General features: G+C 37.2%; 1 long non-coding RNA gene across 1 annotated transcript; it reads left to right on the top strand.

Annotated features, from left to right (window-relative positions):
• Window positions 1-5,847: 5,847 nt before the first annotated feature.
• On the top strand, window positions 5,848-7,096 carry LOC114537668. The gene is made up of 3 exons (XR_003688611.1): window positions 5,848-6,502; window positions 6,627-6,766; window positions 6,939-7,096. It is a non-coding gene; the product is annotated as an uncharacterized LOC114537668 (long non-coding RNA).
• The last annotated feature ends 346 nt before the right edge of the window (window positions 7,097-7,442 follow it).

Here is a 7,442-nt window from a genome sequence, read left to right as displayed (position 1 = left end):
CATATAGCAGCGAATAGTTAAAGTATACTATTCAAAGCATGATTAGGAAAGTTTTATCCCGTATTGACATTGGGTAAAATTATTTTGTTCTTTGTATGTATATTTCCGGAGTGTATATGACGACTTTCACTTTATTAGACTTGGCGAACTCGTCCTGAATCTCGACTCTATAATGTTCTTTCATACATCGTATATTCGAATATATATTTTTATTTTCGCTCCTTTCGCTATCATCGCTATATTTAGACTAATCTAAAATCCCATGTGGGCGTGTCCTTTAATTTATGCTTGTTAACATTACTATGTCACTTCCCTTGTTTTAAACAAAATCCCCAATTTGAATATTATGTCTATGTTATTAATGTATCTATATATATAAATCTATCACGAATCATATGGTCGTTCATGATACTGTTCATACTAATTATCTTATCATATCAGAAGGATACTGTAGTCCGTATCGCTCAGACTGGCGGTCGTCTGTTCCGAGATGATCTTCTTATACTATCATCATTCTGATGAGGATGGTAATTAGGTCTTGGTTGGATTTCTGCTGGTATTCTCTCATCCATATATTCATCATCTGTGTCGTCGTCTTGTTTCATTATTTTCTTGAAATGCGATATATTTCTTGTGACTTTGTGGCCATTCTTTTGTTGAGCTGTTACTTCTACACCATTCTTCGAAATGAATTCTGGTTTGAAATTCGTTGTTAGTTTGTTTTTCTTTTCCTGTCTTACTAACACATAATCACCAACTTGTAACTTGCTCTTTTCTACATTTCTTCTATGATCAGCGTATTCTTTATTTCTTTCCTTCCTTGTTCTTTCGTTGTCTCGAGCTTCTTTGTGTCTATTAATGACTTTCTTCCGCGTTATCACTGGGATCTTTCCTTTTACAATTCGATTAAATAATAGTTCTGATGGTTGTACACCTGTGGTACAATGCGGGGTTGTCCGATATTGAAGGAGAAAACGATATAATTCTTGTTTCCATGGTCGTCCTTTGCTGTTCTTAATGCCTTTCCCAACGGTTGCATGAATCTTTCTACCATGGCGTTCCCTTGAGGCCAATAAGGGGTTGAGAACTTGGTTTGAATGCCAAGGGTTTTCATATATCGTGAATACTCGTCTCCATTGAACGGAGGTCCATTGTCCGATATGATTGTGTCAGGTGTTCCATGGACAGAGAAAATTTTGTCCAGTTTCGGAATTACAGTTGAAGCTATTCAACTGTAACAGATATTCAGACGTAGGTAGTGGTCCATAAAAGTCTACGTGTACGACACTCCATGGTAATTCTGGCATTTCTGTCACGCTTAAAGGCTCTGGGTGTTTTGGTCTACCTGCTACTCCATGGTAATTCTGGCATTTCTGTCACGCTTAAAGGCTCTGGGTGTTTTGGTCTACCTGCAGCCTGGCATGCTACACACTGTTCGATTGTGTCTTTTACTCGATTATCAATTTGCGGAAACCATATTTTCTCGCGAATTAGTGATTTCGTTTTTTCAATGCCTAAGTGCGTCTCATGCGCAATGTCTTTTGCCCGTTGTTGCAAAGTTGTAGGGACAACAATTCGCGTTCCTCTCAATATTATGCCGTCTGTGGTGGTTGTCAATTCATTCTTCACTGTTTTGATTGGTTTCACTATTGGTTTTGATTGCGTCACGCAGCTCTAATAATGCCGCGTCGGCATTAGTTGCATCAAGTATTTCCTTTAAGGTCATTGCCTTAGGAACACTGTTTTGAGTTATGAAATTGATGTACGGTTCTGTCATCTTCTCTTGTTTTCGCTTACTTTCATTGGTTGGATGACGAGAAAGATAATCCGCTGCGTTGTTTGCACCTGATTTATATATTATCTTGAACGCATATGGTTGGAGGCGAAGTACCCATCTTTCGATACGTGTGGATGTTTTAGCTGTACGCTGTCCATATATTATTTCTAAAGGTTTATGGTCTGTTACTCAGCCTCGTACCCAGGCGCTTTAATAGTAAAAAATAAAGTTGCATTCAGTTATTGTATAGAGGTCAGCTAAAAAAAACGCGAGCGCGCGCGGGTGCTTGGGGTGGTTTTGCGAAATTTAGCGCCTGGCAGAAAATGAATTCAACATGGAAACAATCAAATGAATTATACAATATAATACAACACAATATAATTATATACTATGATTACTTGAATTAGATCCAGGTTTTTACAGATACACCGGTTTTTAAAAATGTTATAGATTGATTAATATTGAACATTTCATGTTACAAATTATATCCGATAAGTATCACGTATAGAATCAATTTACTTTTAAATTCAGGTTGTTGCCATATCGCGTTGAATTCATCATCGGATTATTAAACCTGTAAATAAAGGAATATGAGTTTATCTCAGTTTATGTCATGAACAGAAACCTCTTAATATGTTGTAAATGCGCTCGCTTTTCCCAATGGTAATATGTAAATACGGCAGGCGATTATTCGAGTACTCTACGAATATAGTCGCTCCGACGGAAAATATTTAAATAAAAGTACCTTCAGATGATTCTTCGCCAAAGGAAACGTTCATAATACTTGGCTAGCCCATCGGCAGTCGATCCAGTAAAAAAAATTATACATAATGAAAATATAAACTGCAAAATACAAGCGTTTGCCAGAAATCGGTCACGATTTGCCAGAAATCGGTCATTTTCTGCCAGGCACTTCCTCGAAAAAAACAACCTCCCCAAGCACCCCCGCGCGCTCGCGTTTTTTCAGCTGAACTCTATATAAGACCTCAATGCAACGTTATATATTTTAGTATTAAAGCGCCTGGGTACGAGGCTGGTCTGTTACTAATGTGAATTCACTACCAAATAAAAATAGATGGAAGTGTTCAACTGCCCAAATTATCGCCAACGCTTCTTTTTCCGTTTTTCCGAGAATATCTTTTCTCAGTGTCGGTCAACGCTTGGCTGGCATACGCAATGATCTGCTGGTTGTTAATGTCACCTTTTTTGGTTTTTTGGGACAAAATCGCCGAAACTCCTACTGGGCTTGCGTCAACGACTACAAATGTTTCCTTCGTTTTGTCGAAGTATGCCATACATGGCGCAGTCGCGAGTGTGTTCTTTAGCTTTTCAAATGCTGTTTGGTGTTTTTGCGTCAACTCAAATCGAACGTCTTTTCTTGTCAGTTCACGCAGTGGAGCGGTCAGGGTTGCAAAATCTCTAATGTATTTACTAGAATAGTCAGCCATACCAAGAAGGCTTCTGGTTTCATGCGCATTATTTGGCTGAGGTGCGTTTAATAAATCAGCGACTCTCTTAGGATCAGGTCTCGTACCTTCTTCCGAGAAAATTTGTCCGAAGAATGACAACGTGTTTCTTAGGAAATCGCACTTGCTTTGGTTTAGTCTCAAACCTTTTATTGCAAGTCGTTGCAGACATCTATAAAGATTTGCGTCGTGCTCGGCTCTTGTCGACCCAAAGACAAAAATATCGTCCGCTATGTTTTTTACGCCTTCAAATCCTTGAAGTGCAGTTTGGAGAGTGTATTGGAATATTTCTGCGGCAGCGTTAGTACCATAGTTCAGTCTTTTGTATCGATACAATCCTACATGCGTGCTAAATGTGGTCACATATCTAGACTGTTCGTCTAATTCTAACTGGTGGTACGCTTGACTCAAATCGAGTTTCGAAAAGAATTTAGCTCCGTTTAGGGCGAAACTCACGTCATTAACTGTTGGTATCGGATGACGTACTCGTCTTATAGCTTCGTTTGCGAGTCTCATATCAACACACATTCTAACCTGTCCGTCTTTTTTGGGAACTGCCACAATGGGAGAAACCCATGGTGTGGCTTCGTTTTCCGGAACTTTCTCAATGATATCTTGTTTTTCAAGCTCAGTTAGCGCGTTTTTCACTTTTTCTCTAATATGATATGGTATACGCCGCTGTGGCTGTGCTTTCGGTGTTTGGGTTTTATCAATGTCTAGTTGAATTTTCTGGCCATTTAATTTTCCGAGTCCCGAAACACTTTAGAGTGCTTATGGATGATGTTTTCAAGTGCTGTATCCTTTACTGGTGTGAGTTTGTCTATATATGCAAGCTAACAAGTCCGAGGTCTTGGGCTGTGGATAGCGAAAGTAAATTTCCACTATTTTCGCCTTTTGTTACGTAAAATGTTGCGACCGAAATCCGCTTCCGTGTTTCTATAACCGCTTCGAATTTGCCTAAGAATTGGACTGGTGATTTCGTATCGTATGCAAAAGCTTTCGTGCTAGTGCGATTTAAGAGCGAGTGTCCGTAAATCTCGAGAATCGGACGACAAATTGGAAAATTCGAAATTCCATTTATTTTACCTATAGTATTATTTTATTATTATTATTATTATTATTAAAAAATACACATAAAGTAGCTTAGACAGCTAAATTACAATGTGATTTACAGGTTCATAAAAATAATTTAAGAAATATTACATTTTAGAATTACAATAATTCATACTCTAATCTATATTACAAAGCTAGAAGTAAATTACAAAAGCTATATTTTAAATATTAAGAAACTAATAAAATAGTTAAGAATCATCAATTTTGAGATTGTACTTACGAATCGCATATACTAGAGGACTATTTCTAAAGCGCTCTGTTCTGCATTTAAAATTGTAAATTTTATTTACATTAAGTCTCGTGTCTCTCTCCCGTAATTGACCTACAGTTGGTGGTAGCAAATCATTGAGTTTATGTGAAGGGTCCTTTATATCCTTTATCAAGTTTATGCACATTAACTCTCTTCGACTTTCCAAAGTTTTAATACCACATTCAGTTAATGCTTGTTCATAATTCTTTTCCGGGCATATAATTTTCATTGCACGCTTTTGAATTCTCTCTATATCCCTAGATTGTTCCTCTGTCAAACTCCCATGCCAAATTTGAGCTCCATATTCTACGATTGATCGAATTGCCGAAGTATAAATAGTTTTCAAGTCATCTCGCGGAGCATTATATCCTTTTAAAATTTTTAAAAGATATAATCGTTTAGCTGCCTTTTTGACAATGTATTCCGTATTTGTTCTCCATTTTAGATCATCGTCTAACCACAATCCAAGTAATTTATACGAGCTTACTCTTTCTAGGATGCATTCATCGACTTCTGTTGCAGGAATAGCTGTTCTATCCTTTCGAAAGTCGATAATCATCTCTTTGCACTTTTTTGGGTTTAACTCCATTCTCTCAATTTCCGCAAAATTCTTTACCGAATTAATTTTTTGGGGTATATTACCAATTTCCGTGCCAGAGATATGATTGTGAACATCCAGTGCCTCACTAATCGTTGTATCGTCCATGAAGAGAATCGTATCTTCATCCACAACGACATCATTATTTCCATTTCCTACAACAGCTTCTGCTATAACATTAGGTAACATATTAATTTTAACCACAAAAGCAATAGGTTTCCAGCTTACTGCCTTGCGGAACGCCTCCCATAACATTCGCAAAATCAGATACTTCGTTTCCAAACTGTGTAAAATGAGATCTCTCGTCCAGGTACGATGCATACCATTTGATCAGAGCAGGTCTTACACCAATTTCTCGCATGTTTTCTAAGAGTTTATTATGATCGATAAGGTCAAATGCCTTTCGGAAATCCAAAAAGACTATTCTTATCACTCTGTGCAGTTCATCCAATGATTTATGCCACTTGTGTATTAAATTAACCAGCGCATTAATTGTCGATGATCGTGGTAGACCCCCATATTGAGAATCAGAAATTTTTTCATCGGTATCTTCATATATCCACTGAACAGCAAAAGATTCTTGAACCTTTGCTAGGACACTAGTTAAAGCAATTGGTCTTAACTCTTTAACATGCGTACATGGTACAGATTTAGGGATTCCAGATACCTTGTATTTTTTCCAGATCTCAGGAAAAATTTTTGATTGAAAAGATTCATTAAAGATTTCGGTCAGAGGTACAGCAAAATATTTTGTAAAAATCTTCAAGATCTTCAGAGAGGGATCATAAGGACCAGGAGCTTTATTAAGGTTAATTTTACGCAATTCTCGTTGTACCTGGTCGACAGTAATTAGAGGTAGATTCTCTATACATTGAAATTCCAACCAATTTTCGTTCACTTTCGGATAATTCTTAGTTAAGTTTGCAAAATAATCGTTTATATAATGAGCAGACTGCTTATCATCCATCTGAAACCCAGTATTGGGATCCAACATTATTGGTTTAGCAGTTTTCTTGCCGATCAAGCCCTTCATTTGTTTCCACCAAGATTTAGGGTTGTTTTTAAAGTTTGGGCTTACTTTATTCTCGTAGAAATCAATTTTCGCTTTCCGAATTTCTGCCGAGACTTGTCTTCTGAGACTTTTCACACGCTCAACTTTTTTATTTTTAAAAGCCATATTCCTTTTAAGAATCAACGATTTTATTTTAGCTGTCATAAAAGGTTTATCCTTACTATAAACTTTAACCGTTTTTTCCGGAAAATATTCAGAAATCATATTCTCAGTGACCTGAAGAAAGGTATTGACTTTTTCATTGATGTCGGAGGTGTAAAGAACCGAAGACCAGTTATAACTTGCTAGTAGAGATTCGAAATTCTCTAACTGCTGCTGTCGGATTTTTCTCACTTTGATTTTAATCGTAGTTCCTTTCTCCGTAATATGAGACTTGGACTTCCAGCTGATGATATTATGATCCGACGTTGACAGTGGGGCTAGGATTTCCGGAGTTTCGTAACAGTCAGCCATGTCAGTGAATATTAAATCAAGGATGTTTCTGTTTCTGGTAGGTTGCGTTACAATTTGTTTAAGATGACAATGCCTCTTTAAACGGTTTTGTTGGAACCCATTACTATCTGGATTGAAATCGCCTCCTAGAATAATTGCCGTATGTGGGCTTTCTAGACAAAGCTGGTCATAACAGTTGTTGATATAATCATAGAAATTGTCAATTTCAGATACATTTAGGTTTGGTGGAAGGTATGCGCATCCTACTGCAATCCTTGAAATTGATCTTGGTAACCACTTTGGGCGGATAGTAATCCATAAGCATTCAAACAGTTGATCGTTTAAATCATCACGCGTTTTTAGTGGTATACTTTCATTGACATATATTGCTACCCCTCCACCTCTACCACACATCGATCTTTTCTGATAATGTTCAGACCAGAAACATTCACAACCTCATCAGGGATTACATCTCTTAACCATGTTTCTGTCACAAGAATTAAGTCAGCAATATACTTATCTCTAAGGATTTCAAGTTCATTTACCTTATTGACTAATGATCTTGCATTCAGCATCATAATATAGGGACAGCTCTATTATTATCCAGGGGGCGTTGTGCTTTTTCAGGGTGGATTCTGATACAGTTATTAACGCAATGCGTTCTGACATTGTTATTTGGTGAACTTTGTCTCTGTTCTGTTATTCTAACAGGAATACTTTGTGTGTTATTTACC

This window comes from Dendronephthya gigantea, unplaced genomic scaffold, assembly GCF_004324835.1.
Source record: "Dendronephthya gigantea isolate DGI-Jeju-01 unplaced genomic scaffold, DenGig_1.0 000002F, whole genome shotgun sequence".
NCBI lineage: Eukaryota > Metazoa > Cnidaria > Anthozoa > Malacalcyonacea > Nephtheidae > Dendronephthya > Dendronephthya gigantea.
Note: the sequence above shows the minus strand (reverse complement) of the source record. Positions and strands in the feature narration are given on the sequence as shown.